The sequence below is a fragment of the Oenanthe melanoleuca genome, chromosome 1 (genome assembly GCF_029582105.1).
Source record: "Oenanthe melanoleuca isolate GR-GAL-2019-014 chromosome 1, OMel1.0, whole genome shotgun sequence".
NCBI classification, from domain to species: Eukaryota; Metazoa; Chordata; class Aves; order Passeriformes; family Muscicapidae; genus Oenanthe; species Oenanthe melanoleuca.
This window is the reverse complement of record NC_079333.1, coordinates 49118817-49135997: the sequence shown is the minus strand read 5'-3', so window position 1 is coordinate 49135997 and position 17181 is coordinate 49118817. Positions and strand designations below refer to the sequence as shown.

Genomic DNA, 17181 nt, shown 5'->3' with positions numbered 1-17181 from the left:
TTAATAGAAAGGATATTCATAAGCTGCTTGTTAGAAATTGTTTACTCTACCCCAATGTAAACAAGTGAAATTAAATAAAATAAGTACCAAATAAGTGAAATGAAATTATTTTGATAACATAATCTCAATTTTATTGATCTTAGTGATATTTAGTAAAAACAGAAGCATATTATACATAGGCACACATATGTACATATACATATATAATGTACATATAAGCAAGATAGAGGACAGGATATAAGTATACATTTTGTTTTGCCTTAGTGAATAAATATTATTTGAAATATTCTGTTTTAAGAAAGCCAAAAGAATAAACACACTCATTTTGTTTGTGGATTTTATCAAAACAACTTTCAAAGGCAGATCTTGAACAGACTACACTTACTTAATTTGCTTAATCTTTGGGCAATTTATCCTTAATCGCCAGGTAATTTTCTAAATTTAACCCAATGATTTGTTTATTATTTTTCACAATTGCTTTTGTAAAAATTTGAGAGGCTTTTGTAAAGCAAAAATTTTCTGCTGCAGAAGTTATTTTATTGGATTTTTCTTCACTGAACTGAAATCAATACAAGCTGCTTTGAAATCAAAACATTTCTTCAGGGCAATAAAGCTTCATTTATTGTTTGGAGACATGCAACTCTGACTAACTTTGATCATCTCAATAACACATGGGGCAAAAACTTTGCAACAGAAGTACAAGGAGAGAAAGCCAGAAAGAGTAAATGGAAATAGCAGTACACATCAGTCTTGGCATGGGAGGGTGAACCTAAGCAGCACCTTTTTCCCATCTTTCCATCCCTATTGCTTCCAATCTAACACAAATCAACCCTCCTAAATTCCTGTCAATGAATACTCATGGGACCAATGATCTCGGCTAAAAATAAAACCTCTCTTTTGGAGATTAATTAATGAAAAATGTTTAATTAGATTAAATTTACTGACTCAAGTTAGAGAAGAAGATTGGCAGAGGCTGAATCCAGGAGAGGTGGGAGGATGGTGCTGAGCAGCTGCAAGCACAAAGGTTTGCCAGGAGGAGAGTCACTTGGGTAAAGCAGATGCTCTGTGAGCTCATTCTGCTTTGTGCTTGTGGGGGCACTTCAGAAAAGCTTGGCAATTCTTCAGGAAAAGCAAATGGCCATGAAAGGATTCCCTGAGAGGCTTCAGTGAGACACAAACTAAGGCTCAATTGTGATGCAATGACTGAAAAGGAAAGTCATCAGAGATTATTAATTTTCTGACCTGCAAGTAGAAGACATGAATGATTTGATCACAGCATGACCCTCTCATATTCCCTCATTAAGAAATGATACATAGGCTTACACACCACTGGAAGATCACAAATATTGCTATTCCACAGACAGAAGACCAAATAAAACACTCATTCCCTGACACTTTGGAAGGCTAGTCAGAAGATTTATGACCACTATTATAACTGCTAAATAGAATGACTACTTCATTAGCAAAAAACTTGCTAAGTGTATTTTTGTTGGGGCGCCAGCAATGAAAAAGTTTTTTTTCCCTAAAACAAATGCAGTGTGGCTGAAGTTCTACTATTTATTTTATAGACATGGGGCATGTAAAGATTTTCTTAATTCTGGTTTTATTCTCAGGAGGGGGTTAATATAATAAAGATAATATAGCATTCCTGGACCAGAGGAGAATTGATAACTGATGAAATCTTAGAGGACTATCTCTTTGTGTCAGCTGACAATGTCACTTTTCTAGTGCTGATTTTTCTGTTAGTAGGAATGCTACCATTTTGTGACAATTTTTCACTCTGTTAGTTTTTGTTATTTATTGTTCATTTTTTGTATTTAGAGTCTAAGGGAGAAACAATGAGCAGTTCATTATAAACAGGCAACTTTCATTGTAAATATAAAGGCCTAAAGAATGACAAGCCAGTGGAAACTTTTCCAAAAAAGGAAAGGAAAGATAGGTATTTCACCAGCTTCAGGAGATCCAGTGCCTCATAGCTGTCCCTCCAGGACGTTTATTAAAGGGATGGTATTCTGAGAGATGCCTGGATTTGCCAGCATGTTCCAGTTCTTGGCATTTTCAGAAATTTGAACAAAGCTGATATAGCACTTACTGATCATCAAAATGTCACAACAGCTTTAGAATGACCTAACTTGTGATCAACACTCTATCAATAAAGAGCATGGGAATTACTCTGCCAGAGAAGAAACTTCCAGGAGATGTCTGAGAAGTGTAAATCATGTACAGCAACACATATTTGCAGACAAAAATAATAAGTATTTGTAAGGACAAGAAGTGGTGAAGTGATGGATGTCCAGACATACATATGTACAATGCTGCAGCAAAGAAAATAGGCATTGAGAACCTTGTCCTTGTCAGGTGCAAGATGATGAACTAGCTATGGATGAGTCATGGCTTTCTCCCCAACCTGCATTAAAGGTCAACGTGCCAGCTTCTGTTGTGTGCCTCAAGCTAGTAAAAAATCGCTGTGAGAAAAAGAAGCTTCAGCCACCATCTCAAAGGAAGGCAGAAGTCATTTGCATGGACTCTGGTACCTGCAGGAATGGCCACAATTAGCAGGTACCCCTGGGTTTAGCAGGGGGAACAGGTTCTGCAGTACTCATAGGGCAAGGTGGCCATGGGGACTGAGATGGGCATTGATGCTGATCAACTCCCACTCCTTTTCAAGGTTAGTGCCTTTGCAGGCAAGCAAAACTTAGGGAAAGGAAACACTTCTTTCATAGAACAGAATCTTTGCAAATTCGACAACCACAGGAGCTTTTGCAAGATCTCTTTCTGAAACTGCAGAAATTCATGTGTTCTTTGCAAGTCCCTAAAAGGACATGAAGTGCAATATTTAAAGCAGAGTCGCTGCAATCTACTTTTTTATGCTAAGAAGTGAAAGATACTCAGGCCAGATACCATAAAGAATTCTCTCTTCCAACAGGTATTGCATGTAAGCTATCATGCAAAACAAGTTGATCTTTGTAAGGTGAAACTCAGGGCTGAATCCAAAGTATTTGGGCTGAAAATTAAAGCAGAAAAGAATTTGTACAGTGGTAAGGCAATTCACTGCCTAGGACCCAGAGCAGTTCTGCAGCTCAGGAAAGCAGCTTTCTCTGTCCCTGCCAAATCACTGAACATACATTAGTAATACATTCAAGGGCACAGAGATCAACAAGACAAAAATCTTTGTGAGCCAGGACTCCTACCATGTAGGGACAAATTGTGTGCAAGATCGCTTCAGTGAGGATTTGGAGGAAGGGGAAGGGAATTTCATGAATACTGTGGAGGAGAAAGACAAGGATAGGATTGGTGGGGCTAAACATATACATGTGAAAGTGCAGCTTTCCATGCCTGAACTTGTCACCTAGGTGCATCCAGGGTGTAATTAATTTGTCCTAAAGGACCTGTCTAAAGCAGACTGCTTGCCACATGTCCTGTAAGTGACTTTTCCCCTGCTGCCCCAAGGGGAACCAAAGCTGTCAAATTCAGGTTTAGATGACTACACTGCAGATGTTAAACCAGCCAGGAAGTCCCTTGTTCCTGTCTTAAGATAACTTATGTCTTCATCAAAAGAAAGCATTCTATTATTTTTCTGGTATACTTTGAGAGAGCATGTGTTTCACTGTTCCTAAGAATTATTTTTTTCACTGTGCAATATTTAAAGCTTTGCTGGTAATGTTATAATAATTTTCTTTAATCACCAAAAGGGAGTATTCTGTCATTCTAAGGACAGTTACCAAACTACCATTTGTTCTGTCTAAGGATGGCTTCAGCTCTTAATATTTTTTTTAAAAATACATCATTATGGTTTGAAAAATTAGATAATGCCAATTCCTGGCACTTTTTACTTTTAAAATATTTTTTTTCCTATGTACTAATAGCACCCACAGACATTCAGAGAGGGAGACTTTTTTTCCTGTTCAGACTACATCTTTTGTTGAGGAACCTATTATTCCTTTTTCCTTCTTTGCCTGGAATGGGAAACAGCATATCACTACCAAAATGCTAAAAAAAATATACAGTAAACCACCTGCATGATTAAAAGCAAAGGATACCCATTGTTTATAAAACACAAGAGAAACTTTACTCAACTCTTTGTTGCTGGGAGTGTGCAAGAAGCCCAGAGCATTTTTTTTCTCCCTGTCCATTAAATGTGTAAAAAAAAAAATTAAAAATCTCTGTTCTCTGTCTCTCACTTTTCAGTATGGAGTTATGTCTTGCATCCTCCTTAGAGGCACAAATGGAGATTGGCTGAGAAATCAGGCATATGGAGCCTACTACATATACATAATAAATCTAGGTTTTTTCTAAGACCTTTGAGCTTCAGAGAAAGGTTTTGCAGAGAGAAACTTAACAGGATCAGATTGTTTAGTGGATCAAAATTAGCTTGACTGGTGGCATGATGCCTGTACCTAAGTACCTTTACAGGTAATAAAATCTTGATACACAAGAAATTTTAAATCTAGTGGAGAAAGGCATATTTGGAAGAATATATAGACATATTTGGGAGCTGAAGTTATACACATTACAACAAGAAATTATAGGCACATGTTTAAATGTAAGGACAGTTTTCCATTAAAATGGAGAAACAAGAGAGGAGCAAGATCCTCCACCTCTTGGAGTTTTCAATCTCAGCCTTATTCATCCTTCTAAAAGCTGTGCTTTAGTCAAACAAATTGTCTTCATGGATGGATGGCTGCATGACATGCTTGTGAAAATGGTCAGACCTGATGGCGTAAAGCTCCTTGTTCTTACATGTAATGAGTGTAGGAAGTTATTTATTGAAACAACTTTGTGGTACATTATTACTGCACAGGAAGGTTAACCTTCATCTTTACAGCCTCTGGAATCCTATTCAAACTTTGTTAGAAATAGTGATTTTTTCCTTTTTTCTCAAGGAAAATGTATTTGTCTAAGATCAAGCTGATTGATAACTTCAGAATTTCTGTTCCCTTACTGCTTATGATGTATTGAAAAGTACTCCACAGAACTTTTTATGCAGATGCTATCTCCTAGCCCTGGAAGAATGTCAGATATCATTATTTTCCTTTTTGGTCCAATAAATGCCAAGATGAGCAGTCTGGTGGGGAATGGATTGGAAATCCCTGGTGCAGGTGACTTAAATCCTACTTACAAACAAGGGTGCTTTTCAGAAGGATTACACCAACTTTCCTTTGTGTGATCCTGGCTCTGTGCTCTGCACAGAAAGCCAGAATTTCTCACTTTCATGATGCTTCTGCTCTCTATAAACAGCAGTGTAGGTAATATACCTTCTTTGGGGTACTCACCCTTATTATAGAAATTTTCATCTCTAACTAGAGATAAACCTACTACAAGCTTAATGAACAAGGAGAGGTAAGACTGTGCCCACTACAGGAAGGACATACCAGAAGTAGAGAGGGGAAAGAGACAAAAATAAAAAGAAAAAAAAAGAGAAAAAATACCCTTTTTGTCTGAAGAGGCCACCTGCATTTTTTCAGTGCTTACAATCTGCCCCAGCAGGAAACACTTCAGCATGAATCCCAGCTGTCAGTCTTTTGGTTGATGCTGCTGTGTCTGCTCCCCTCTGTGAGCTGAGGAGGGATTCAGGGATTTCTAAACTACAGAAGAGGACCTGCTCTGCAACAATGCTGCCAAATGGCCTGGTACTCTAAGTGCTCCATTTCCACAGTTCTTTCAGGGTTTGGTAGGAGCAAAAAGTTTTCAAATTTTGCCTTGTGCCTCTAGCTGATGGTCAGTAGGTGAAGCCTTTGTGGGGATGCTTAAAGTCAATCACACCTCCTCCCCTCCTGGGAGCAAAGCCTAAGGGCTAACCTGAAAATGCAGCCAAGAATGATCCTATGAGGAAAAAAACAGGATCCCTGTCAATGTCAGGCATTTGGTCAATGCAGCAATGTGCTAATGTTTTCAAATTCCATTGTCCTTCTTATAAAACATGAGAAGTTGACTAAAAGCTTAAGCAGATTTGATTTTTCATGACAGGACTGAAACAAGGAAACTCCTAGACATATAAATAAATAGATGAGAATAGATGATACTGACAAAATCTGAAATGTTCTCATTTCTACAGTATTAACATAAGATTATATAAAATCTTTATATTTTTAAAATAACTGGAGCGATTTTAATATTTCTATCTAAATTCAAGTCCTAGGGGCTTAAAAAAGACCAACTGGTATCACAGTCTTTGGAACATAAAAAATGCTCACCAGGAATAAAACACCTCAGTCAGCTGAAAAAAATCTGGCATAAATTAAATTCCTCTTATCTACATTAATTCAGTACTAAGAGCCAAGTGCTCAAGAAGTTGCAGATTTAATGAGTAACATGGATACCAATCTGAAGCAAAGGGGCACATCACTGATGTGAGGGTCTCAGAAGCCCTTGTGAGTTCCTTCCACTGCTGGTGAAGGTGGCTGAAGTATTTTCCTATATTAAAACACATAACAGGACATGCATCATAAGGGGCTGTGTTACCAATAAAAATGTTATGAACCTCATCAAAGACAGCTGCTGTTTTCCACACAAATTTCCCCTGCCTGATGGAGTAGGCACAGCTACAGCTCTGAAACTTGCTGGCTCTCAACTCCCAGCAGAAACAGCAATTCATTTAATGCTAATGGCACAGAATATAATTAGATATATTTGTGTAAGTCAGAATGAAAACCCTTTCTTCCTTTTTTTTTTTTTTTATTGTCTTTTTTTTTTTTTTCCCCTGTATGCTGTGTTTCAGCTCAGAAAAATATATGAAGAAAAGCTATAAAACATAGCAGGGTTAGTGGATAGTAAACCCTCTAGCAGGTACTCAGCTACTGTGATACAAGTGGTGCTGGTCTAGCAAATTTACATGTTACTAATAACAAATATCTCTTGTTAAACGCATCTTACAGGAGAGGAAGAGCATGCAGGTTTACAGCATGAGAGCGGAAAGGCTGGAGCCTCACATTGCAGAATTTGAGATAATATTTAGATGTTTCCCTTCACAGTTGCTAGAGGATCAGTAGCTCTATCATTAAACTTCAGTCTTCTGGTCTGTGCAAAATATCCTCTGCAGACAGAACTATGTTACAGGCTATGACACAATTCCCTTACTGCAGACACTCACTTACGGAGATTGTTGTCTTGGGAAGACTTTATTTTCAACATAATTAAAGTGATTCCCTTGAAAATAGGCACTTGTTTCTTCTCTTGTTTTACATCAATATTCTAAAATCTGCTTTCTTCTCTTTTGTCTGTTTTCTTTTTTTACATGGTCAAGTCATCCAACTTGATTTTTCCACAACAGGATAGAATCATAGTATCATAGAATTACAGAATAATTTGGGTTGGAAGGGACCATCTAATTCCAACATGGAACTTTGCCATGGTTAGGGAATCTTCCACTAAACCTTGAGTTGCTCAAGATCCCAATCCAGCCTGACCTTGAACACTTTCAGGGATGGGGAGTATACAACATCTCTGGGCATCCTGTTCCAGTGACTCACCACCCTTACAGTAAAGAACTTCTTCCTAATATCTAATCTAAAGCCATTTCCCTGAAGGCCATCACCCTAAAGCCATTTCCCCTTGTTCAGTCACTACATGCCCTCCTGAAAAGTCCCTCTCCAGTCTTAAGTTGCCTTCTTTAGACACCAAAAAGCTGCTATAATGTCTCCCCAGAATGGTTTGGGTAGGATCCTTTGCTACCCTTTGCTCAAATCTTTCCCCAAAGGCAAAAGGGGGAGTCATTCCCAGCAGGAAGTTATTTACACCTTGGTCTGGGAGGATGTGGTGAGGCTGTTGATGTGGCATTATTGCTTCCTTCAGACAGTGACTTGGAATCACAGGGTAATGTTATAATACAGAAACTAAGGATTTGCTTGCCCCATTAATTTTCTTATCTGTATTGTGTTTTTCTTCTTCCACTGGTGCTCTCTCACCCCCTTTTACTGTCTCTACCCTGTGATAATGCCTGCACCCAGGGTGACTCTACAGCAGAAACAAATTATTAGATAATTGGAAAGGCAGCTACTTAGATCTGAACTACATGCAGAAACACTCTCTTGGGTGACTTAACATAGAGGTCTTCACAACAAAAGGTCTCTAAAAGGTTTTACTAATAATTCATTTTCAAAACAGGTAATTAAGCAGTGAGACATTCCAAAGCGTTTATTACTGTTCAATAATGAATGGCACAATGCAGAAGAATTTTGGTGCTAATTTGTTCTTAATAATCTTCTGATTCTGCAGCCTCTGTTGAAGTTTTTGTCTTTTGTGGTTTTTTTGTTTTTTTTTTTTTTTTTTTTTTTTTTGTAAAAAATGCCTTTCAAAATGCAGACTTCAGTGCAACATGTGAATCATTTAAGCCCAAGATGACAATTAGGTTGTAAAGCAAAGAGTATACACATATGTTTTATGAAAAGTACGTGCTTGTGGTTCAGCTGTGAAAACCTGACACTGGCAGGTTTTCTTTTCCAGAATGAAAACAAACCCAGCAGGGTTTAATTGGATATCTGTGGGAGCTTGTCCCTCTGTTGAACTTCTCTTTCTCCCTGATTTATTTACATGGATGTTTATATGAATAGAGAAAAGCAGATTGTGATTCCAACCCATTAAGAAAACTCTTCCGAAAACATAACAAGGAAGGAAAAACATCAAGGGTTTTGTTCTGATTACTCATGTGTAATTTTCTGAAAGCTGTGAAAGAGAAAAGGCAGTGTTGCTAATTGTTAAATGGGATATGATCCAAAAGCCAGAGCCAGCAACCATTGGGGAAAGGTATATATTGGGGGTTTGGAGGATGTTTTTATGATCCAGGCACAGCTGGGAGGCAGGCAAGGCCACTGGTGATGCCATTTCCTACACAAAGTTGTCAGTATTTCTTGTTTTCCAGTTGTTTCTCTTTGCAAGAATTATGTCATTATGTGTCTATTTCTCATCCCTAGGAGACTTGGGATTGATGCTTCAAGTAGGTGATTAGTGGATATCAAGGCTTAGGGTTTGCAATTATCTAATTCAAAGGTGAGGAAACAATTGGAAGCAGGTGGCTCAATGGGCTAAAACTACCAGATCACATAATTCTTCTAATGTAAAGCACATATACACTGAAAGATGGAAGAGAAAGAAGTAACTCATTTCTAGAATGGCAGACAATCAGCTTCATGGGATCAAATGTAACTCTGATTAAAATTATTGTCAAAAGATAGAAGAGGAAATCACTGGTTTATAATCCTGCATGTTAAACATTTTTATTCTGTCACTGTAAGCAGCATTTGCATATAGGTGTCACAGTAGGTTGAATCCCTTTGCCAGGCCCTGCAGACCTGGATCACTGGACATCAGTCACTGTGCTGCCCTGCCCCAGCATGTGAAGGTCATCCAAAGATTTTGCCATGGATGAGTGTGCTGGGAGTGTGTCAGGTGCACTGATTCTGACAGCAGGTGAATCTAGAGAGAAAGCAAGAAATCTATTTAAGTTCTCATCTTCTCATCTGATTTTCTACAGGACAAAATGAGCATTTTGAAAATTGAATAAAGTCTTTTGCATGATCTTGAAGGTTTTCTGCAATAGGAAAAATGTGGGGGGAAAAGGACCTAAAGTAGTAAGTGTTAATGTCATTAAAAAGCATTTACCCAAACAACTGAAATTACTCCAAAACAGCTATAATCTTTTAGGGGGGGACAACATAATTCTCTCAATGAATGTTATTGATTCCTCATGCAAAAAGACAACTTTGAGCCAAATTTGTAATTGTTAATGTAAAACATAAATGTCAAACTGAAAGAAGCTTGAGCATCTTCCACTGAGACACCAGAGTTGTGAACACCAGCTGGCAGCTGAAGAAGGGACACAAGCTCCAGTGCTGATACAGAAATGTAATTGAGAGCAAGCATGGCAGGCTTCAGAGCCAAGGGGGGTGATGTGTCACTAGGGCTGATGCAGAAGCACTCCTGGATAAATACATTCCTGGAGACCTTACAGATAAACTCTGAGCTGATCTCTTACACTAGTAGTATCCACAACACCCTACTTATCACTAGTAGCTAAGTAACCACAACAGCTCTGTGGAACTGTAAAGTAAAAAAAAAAGTTAAAAATTCTTTTCTACTTTGTTTTAAAGTGTCAGTAATTGGGAGAAGCTTTTAACTAGTGTCAGATTAAAAGCATGCCCTGAAGATGTTCACTTGCAGCTCTGTGGGCTGTGGCTGTAGAGTGCCATGAAAACGATGCCAGCTGTGCCTGTAGACCCTCCAGCACTTCAGTTTTAGTATCTGACCCAAAACTTTAAATAAAAAGATGGTATAGTAGTTTTTTTTTTTTCTTTTATTTCCAGTTTATCTATTTCTGTTTCATTAAAATGTTATACCTTTAATGTTATTATATATTTAATATTCATTATTATAAAATACAATAGGATCTCCCTGGTACAACTGGCCATAGCATTAGAGTTCTAGAGATAGATTTAAAGACATTGAAAGGTCACTAGAAAAGGAATTTAAAAAATTTATCTCCATAAATCTCAGCTGGATAAAAGGATGTAAATTTTGCAATTGTAAATTTTGTAGCTAAGAGGAGTTTTGTACTCCCAGTAGAAGAGCGAGCCAGTGTTCATGAATTAATTGTAGTCACCCAACATTGTGAAGTTTCAACTTCCCTGTCTGTCATCATGGACAGTGAGTCCTGAGTGACTCAGTGTTGCATCAAAAAATTATTTGTGAATATGAACAACCTTAGCAAGACTGTGAAAATGCCCTGTTCTCTAGGGTCTTGGGAAGGTCTTCCATTGTGTTATGAAATGGGTGTGTAGGTTTTATTAAGCATGTATAATTTTTGTATGGGTTTAAATTTGCTATTCTTCTCATTCTTCCACCATATGTCTCATCTGATTATATATATCTTTTATTTACTGTATTGGCTATAATGAGAGGTCAGGAATGAAAGGATTGTGCTGCACATAAATAAAATGCAATGGATCTACACTGTGTGCTGCTACATGCTCTAGAGGTGAAGGCTGAAGCTTTTGTGCTTTTGCATCTTCCTTGTGACAGTAAGCAAAAAAAGTAATGGTCCAGATTTTTAAATGCCTAACTGCAGTGACTTCAAAATAATAGACAGATAATAGACAGAATCCAACAAATCTGCTGCAGCAGTGATGCCTCTGTCCAGTATGGGAAACCTAAGTTGTTGGTGAATCCTCCTTCAGAGGTTTTGGCCTGTAAAACAAATCTTTATTCATGTAACCTCAGTTTACCATATAAATAATTTTGACAAGTATTTTTCAGGTTTCTGGTGGGCTACTGCCATAAAAAGGAAAGAATAGTATCAATTCTACTATCTCTTGCTGGAGCATAAATCAATCTGTCTCTAACGTGCTTTGTGGAGTTACCGTGGATACAGAATCTGGCCCCTCGTCCCTGGTGGAAAGTAACATCTTAATTGGAGGAGTTTAGTGGGTATAATTACTTCAAGATCTCCCCTGACATTTCATAGGGCATTTCAGTTATTTAATAGTAATAAACTCATAGCTGGGTCTCTGTGCCACCCTCTGTGAAAGTCCATGCTAAAGAAATTCCGGAGCACGAATGCCTTTCATTTCAAAAATCCCCTGTCAGCTAGTCTAGCTGTGCACTTCATTACCAGAAGCAGGGGGGTGTGGATTTTGCCAGCTTGTGGAGAGGAAATGACAGTAGCTCAAATAAGCAACAAAAACAAACTAGCGAGAGGCAACCTGCAAGTGAAGGTGAGTCAGTGTTGTTGTGTTGCATTCATTCACAGCTGCTTATTAGACACTGGGACTTTGTCTGCACGGAGCCAGAGGGGCTGGTTTGAGAGCAGAGGCTGCTGTGCAGCCTGGGAGGGCTGAGGAGTGCTGAGAGGAGCTGGTGCTGCCCAGTCCCAGTGCTGGGAGCCTGGCAGGCTGCAGGAGCCCTGGTGTCCCTGGTGCTGGGAGCAGAAAGTCTCTGTGCTGCCCAGGCAGCAGCCACAGCAAGGCTGTTTACTTCTCCAACAGATCCCAGCTACCCCTTTTAATCTGCATGCAGAATTAATTACCTGTCCTTCCACACAGAGCACTTCAGAATAAAACACAGTACTCGGCTCTCATTTAAAGCTCCTTTCATACCAAAGCAGCGGCTGGCAAGCCCTGTATAACAAACCCTGACAGTCAAGTTATATCAGTTAGAGAAGCTGAATTGGAAAAATTGATCTTGAAACTGTCCTCCAAAAGCTACATCTCAAGGTTACCTCTAGCCTGTGTATATGGAACAGAGTAGGAGGCACAGAACCCAGCTCCCTGGGGTACACTCTTCTGTCATCCTTGTGTACAGGCAGAGAAACGGATGAATAAATCACACTGGTTTATATTTAAATATATGAAAACACTTTTTTGCTGAAGACATTTCACCTCATTCTTCATTTCATCAGTTTCTAGTTTCATTTTACAGAACAGATCACTGTTTGTTTTTTTTTCTTTGTTAAAGCAACTGTGATATTTCATTAAAATGTTGGCAGCGTGAGGCTCTGACTTTCTTACAAAAATAAATGCATTTATATAAACCTACCAAGTGTACTGACTGTTGCTCTTGCCCTTACCACTAACCTTAGCACATAAGGGCTGTAAAATGTTTGAAGTGCATAGCAGACATTCACTAGCTTCAGAGAGGGGCTGCCTTTTCTTGAAGAAATCACATAAGAACCATTCAGACATATTGCCCTTCAATATTAATGGCACCTTCTCTCCTTGTACGTAGTAAAAAAATCAATTTGGTCACTTGGGGGATAAGAAGTCAATTCTTTTCACTGAAGTTATTTATGGGTTTAAATCCCTCATGCCCTAATGGAAGAACACTCCTACCATTATTAGCATTGCAGAAACACAGGCATCGAAAGAGAGTCCTAGGCACTTTATTCATATCTTCCTTACAATGAAGGAACCTGAGCAAACCCTTGATTTGAGTCTTTGTACCTAAAAAGGACAATCAGCTTTGACAGGTGAAGAGACATCTTTTTAATCATACAACTGACAACTCTTTTTATTTTTTCTTTTTAATGAGAAGAAATTTAATCTTTGCTTTTTGTCTAATTAATAATTTTTGCAATTCACTCCTCCTTGGACCATGTCCAGTTGTGACAACTTTTATTATTAGTTAATTATTTAAGAGTTCTGAAAATATTGTCTTCACTGAAGGAGGAAGGTATTTCTTCTAAAACAAACTCATGAACCATATTACAAACACTTGGGAACATTTCAGCAAGTCTTACATCTTATTAATGTGATTGTGAGTTTGTCTCTTTTAACCTCCTCTTAGAAGCTACCTGACAGAACCCTGTTCAGTTTTAACATCTTCCAATTCCAGAATATACTGAGGAAAGACAGAAGTCCAAGAGCAGTGCCCAGACCTCAGAGGGCCTTTGCAACAATCCCATTCCAAGAATTTGTGTTTCTCAGGAAGAATTATCCTCCCTCCTGTAAGGAGGAAAAGTTGTGGCTGATAACCACATAGAACCACAAAGGGCTTCCACATCACAGAAGAACATAAGCCACAGGACTTTTTCCCAGTTTTAATAATTACATGGCAAATGTCTGGGCTGCAAATTACTTCTATCTGCTGCCTCTGATCACGGGACTTGCCTCTTAATTCCTTCTAGCTCCCTTGTGGCTTCAGTTCAAAGCTTTTCCAAGCTTTGCAAAGGCAAATACAGAGAGAGGAAGCCAGTGTGCATTCCTCATCAATGCAGACAATTCTCTCTGCTATCACATATTCACACAGTAAAGAGAAACTTAGTCTAAGAATCAATGTTTGATTAATTCTGCCAAGCAGACTAATTCAGCCTCAAGTCAGTAACTCAACATAATAAGATTGCTTTTTTCCTCCAGAAAATGACTGACTGCAATAGCTTATTTTCCAGAGTGCTACAGAAGAAAATGTACTTCCATGTTTCAGCTCATTTCACCCATACATCAAAATGCAATGATTTCAAAATTACATGAATGCCACCTCGTTTCAGTTGTACAGCAGAAAGGGCACAGGTTAAAAAGTACTTTTATACGCCAGATAACTTTATTTTTCAAATTTTGACTTTTCCTCCTTTGAAGAAAAGGCATCAAATGTAACTCTGAGGACTGGAGAACCTGCAGCATGATATTGATGATATTAAGAATTTTTTTCCGTATAAGTGATTTTCTGATATCTGTCTCATATTCATTAACTGTGTCTCAACTTCACTGACCTTATCTGAGTTTATTGATATACCAAGATGACAGAACAAAAATTTTTCTATTTTGTACAACTACTACTTGCAGCTCTAAAACCTTTCAAGTGTGCTTCACTTGGCTCAGCAACTAAGAAAATACATTTGTTTTACTTACCCTTGGATCTGTTATTTCTGAAGATCAAAAGATAATGTTGTGCTTCTTTGATGATTGAAAGTGTTTGATAGCATTTAATACCTTTAGCATGATTCATAAAATACCAAGCAGCGTTCTTATATCTTAACTAGCTCAGAGTGTGACTTGCATAATATGCACAGATATATCAAACACTGTCTCTGGCTCATCACTGAAGCAATTTCACCAGAGGGCTGATGCAGCCTTCCTCACAGTCAGGGCACATACACAAGAACAAGGAATGCACCTGCTTTTCTAATCAGCCTGCTGCTCACCAGAGGAGGTGGAGGAGGAGGAGAAGGAAAGCCCCACCCTGCACCTGCAGGACTAATTTTTTCTCAACTTTATGATTAAATGTTTTGTCTAAGAAATTAATATGCAAAATTGGAACTTAATAAAGCTCATTCCTTGAGGGTATATATAATTATGCAGATATGAACAGAACACAACTTACACATTTCACATTTCCACAGAAAAACATGGACCAAGTGCCAGATTTTCCTTGTCATTCTAGTTACTGACTTCTTTTAAGAATCTGGTCTAAAATATGTACATTTTCCCCCCTAATCAAAATTTGAAAGGTTCAGTTAAACCTGTTTTAATAGAAAATTAATTAATGTTATTTAAAAGACTAACTGCAGATACATCTGTGCACAATATTTTTTTCCTTAGTTGCCAGTTAATTATTGGAACAGCACACCCCAAGGATTGTGTTCATGTGAGATAACACTTCTCTCAGGTCACTGACAATTGGTTCACAAACCACCTTTGAGGTCTGTGTTATCTCGGCATAACATGCAATTTCAAGGAATCAACTTCTTAATTCTAATCCATTTTTTTTACCTAGAGATCATTTTCTTGAGCATGAAGGTTTAAATTTTAAAGCCTTACATAATACAATACACAAAAACACAGCCAAGGTAGTTCCAAGGACATAGAACCATAGAATATCCTGAGTTGGAAGGGAAACTCAAGGACCATCAAATCCAACTCCTGTCGCTGCACAGGACAACCCAAGAGTCAGACCATGTGCCCAAAAGCATTGTTCAAACACTTCTTGAACTCTGTCAGGCTGGTGCTGTGTCCACTTCCCTGGGGAGCTGTTCCAGTGCCTGACCAGCCTGTGGGTGAAGAAACTTTCCCTCATACTCAGCCTAAACCTCCTGAGTCAGCCTCAGGCCACTCCCTTGGGTCCTGTCACTGGGCACCCAGAGAAGAGATCAGTGCCTGTCCTTCCTCTTCCCCTCAAGGGGAAACCATAGACTGCAATGAGGTGTGCCCTCATGATGGCCACAGTATTAAAATCATTAAAATACCAGCAAGCCTGAGTTTTGTTCTGTCTCCCTCACACATACACCAAAAATTACCTAGAGTCAGAACTAAAATAAAAAAGTGAAAAAATAGGTTACCTTTAGATTATAGGTTACTACCTATAGAAATAGGTTTACTTTGAGAAATAGGTTACTACCTGTAGTAATTATGGTTGTTCTGAATTAAGATTAATATTCAAAAAGGTGCAGGGGAAAATCTGCAGAAGAAAAATCCAAATGCAGAGTTGCTTATGGGAGAAAAATAACTTCTATAAAATGCTATCACTTTGGGGCTCTCAGTATCAGAAGTGGCATAAAATGCCATATAATTAATTTGTTAAACGTCTTTTAATTGCTTCTTTTGTATCAATAAATGGCATCTTCTGCTTACATTCTGGATGTGAGTTGTAGTTTCCATGAACCCTCCTGGATTCAGAGAGTCAGAGGGAAGAGCAACTCTCATCACCGGTAACATAATAGTCACCAATTCAAGATCTATGAATAGCATCTTATGAGACTAAGTAGGCACAGAAAGTCAGCCTGCAAAGCCAGGTGAGGAGAGGTTACCTACTGGAACCCACTCTGGCACTAGAAAAGATGATATTTCTTTCTTTTCTGCATAAATGAGGAAGGCAGAGAAACTATTTCTGCAGTCGTGCACTGCCTGCCCAGCAGCTCTAAAGAACAAAGACTTCAGGTACTAAAGTGTATTAATGATCCTAAAAATATAAAGATTAAAAAAAGAAGAACAACCCAAACCTGTAATTAAACCTTTCTTTGAGGTAGCAAGTGTTTTTCTGAAGTGTGAAGAAGAGCAAAAATCAGTGTCTCGGGCAGGTAGGAGGAAGAGCACAGGTTCCACCAAGGCAGCAGCAGTGCTGATGAGTGTGGTGGGAGGTGTGGGCACAGCTCTGCCACACACCACAGGAGATGGCTGAAGTGCTACCACAGCCTGTGAACAAAAGCCTTTTCCTCCTTAGAACATCACTGGCTCAGGACAACGTGCTCAAGTATAATTTTTCAGTTCAAGTATACATTTCCAAACTTGTGAGAATCTGGGGTCCAGAATGCCAAGTCCCCCTCAGCTCTGCTGGGGGTTAGAAATATACTGAGTTATTTCCCCCAGTAAAGCACATGCTGTCCCCTGTGTGACATGGTCAGAGCAGCCTGGCTCTGTGAGTGCCTATTTTGAGTCAGACTATGACAGTTCCCCAGGTGCATTGCACTGGATGATCCATTGTAAATGGCTGCATGAAGCTGAGGTACCCTGATGCCTCTCAGAGCACTCCAGAGGTTTGCTTTCTAGCAGAATAATTAAATTTAACTTCTCAGAAACCATGATCAAGGATGGACTATGAGAGTAAAGAGAAATGGGTCACTTTAATCAGTGGCAGGTGGCTTTTAATAGTTTCAGCAGGCATAGTTACACAGCTGCTTGCACAAGGGTAGGACTGAGCCTGCATGCTTGTGTAGATACAGACACCGCAAATAAGCCTCTGGACTGAGATTTGGTCCTCATA

At 38.8% G+C, this 17181-nt stretch overlaps 1 protein-coding gene across 1 annotated transcript in view; it reads right to left on the bottom strand.

Annotated features, from left to right (window-relative positions):
• Positions 1 to 1110, bottom strand: part of SERTM1 (serine rich and transmembrane domain containing 1) — a 56632-nt gene extending 55522 nt beyond the window's left edge. Inside the window, exon 1 of the mRNA XM_056500068.1 lies at positions 1100 to 1110. The gene's annotated coding sequence lies outside the window, so the exon portion shown is untranslated. The remainder of the gene's footprint in view (positions 1 to 1099) is intronic.
• Positions 1111 to 17181: the final 16071 nt, after the last annotated feature.